This window comes from Felis catus, chromosome B3 (assembly GCF_018350175.1).
Source record: "Felis catus isolate Fca126 chromosome B3, F.catus_Fca126_mat1.0, whole genome shotgun sequence".
Taxonomy (NCBI): domain Eukaryota; kingdom Metazoa; phylum Chordata; class Mammalia; order Carnivora; family Felidae; genus Felis; species Felis catus.
Genome location: NC_058373.1, coordinates 70,482,086 through 70,483,750, shown reverse-complemented (window position 1 = coordinate 70,483,750; position 1,665 = coordinate 70,482,086). Strand labels below are relative to the sequence as shown.

At 38.5% G+C, this 1,665-nt stretch overlaps 1 pseudogene; it reads left to right on the top strand.

Annotated features, from left to right (window-relative positions):
* The first annotated feature begins 550 nt into the window (after positions 1-550).
* On the top strand, positions 551-1,414 carry LOC101096898 (annotated as a pseudogene).
* The last annotated feature ends 251 nt before the right edge of the window (positions 1,415-1,665 follow it).

The following is a 1,665-nucleotide window of genomic DNA, read 5'->3' as shown; positions in this document are numbered from 1 at the left end:
TGGTCTATGACAGAAGTTCCTCATAACCTTTGGTAAGAAATTATGTCCATTCTTTTTAAAAAACTTTTTGGTTCATGCTCTGTCTCTCTCTGTCTCAAAAATAAATAAACGTTAAAAAAAATTTAAAAAGGGCACCTGGGTGGCTCAGTCGGTTGAGCATCTGACTTCAGCTCAGGTCATGATCTCGCGGTCCATGAGTTCAAGACCCGCGTCGGGCTCTGTGCTGACCGCTCAGAGCCTGGAGCCTGTTTCCGATTCTGTGTCTCCCTCTCTCTCTGACCCTTCCCCATTCATGCTCTGTCTCTCTCTGTCTCAAAAATAAATAAATGTTAAAAATTTTTTTGGATTCAATGTTGTTCAATACTTTTGATTTTTTTTTTTTTTGCACCTTTTGGTGGATTTTAGGAAGCAACGTTAAGTGAATATTAACTTTAACTCATAGACTTTAATCTATTTTTTTTAGGTTTCATATACTAACAATCAAACAAATGGAGAAAAAAAAATCATTCCATGGTGTCTGAGGTTATTTTGCTGGGCCTCACAGAATTTCATGAGTGACAGCTTTGCTTATTTTTTTTTTTCCATTATGTATACAGTCACTGTATTAGGTAACCTCATTATCTTTGTAGTAAAACTGGACCCTCAATTACACTCTCCCAAGTACTTCCTGCTGGAGAACCTCTCCTTTAATAAGTCCCTGATCTCCCTTGCTACTCCTAAAATGATCTATGACCTAATTAGTGAATATAAGGCTATCTCCTATAAAACTGCATGGCCCAGATGTTCTTCCTTCACCTTTTACACGGAAGTGAGATGATGTTGCTTGTAGCCATGACAATTGATAGATTCACTGCAATCTGCAAACCCCTTCATTACAAAAATATCATGATCCATTGTATTCGCATCGGACTTGCAATTCTGTCCTGGACCACTGGTTTTGTTCACACTGTGAGCCAAATGGTGTTCACTGTGCCTTTACCATTATGTGGTCCCAATGTTGTGAATAGTTTTTCTGTGATCTGCCTCAGGTCATCAGACTTGCCTGCATGGACACATCTTGGAGCTATAGGTCATTGTATTCAGTGGACTACTCACTTTGTTCTGTTTCACCTTTCTGTTCGTCTCCTATAGCATCATTCTAATTACTGTCTGGCGTCGCTCCTCCACCAGGTCTTCCAAGGCTTTGTCCACTCTCTCAGCCCACATTACAGTGGTGGTGCTGTTCTTTGGACCTTGCAGCTTTATCTACATATGGCCATTCAGCAAGATCTCCATAGATAAGATCCTCTCTGTGTTTTATGCAATTTTCACTCCCCTTTTAAATCAAATCATCTACACGTTCAGGAATAAAAACATGAGAAAAGCAATAAGAAGGATAAAGAACAAGCATGTGAGTCCCAGATCAACCTTTTAACTGAAACATTACAATCATGAAAGACATCATCATCATTGTTGCCACCACCATCATCCAAAGACACTGAGGCATATGATTTTGTATGAAATATAAGTCACATCTTGAGAACTGGTAATCCTTCCCTACACAACATATATATGCAATAAAACATCCTGAATTATGTATCCAAACACAAACCCTTCCAATATAATCCCATTCATGTATGTTGTAATTTTCAGGTTTTTGTTGTTTTCAGATATTTACTGAGCTTT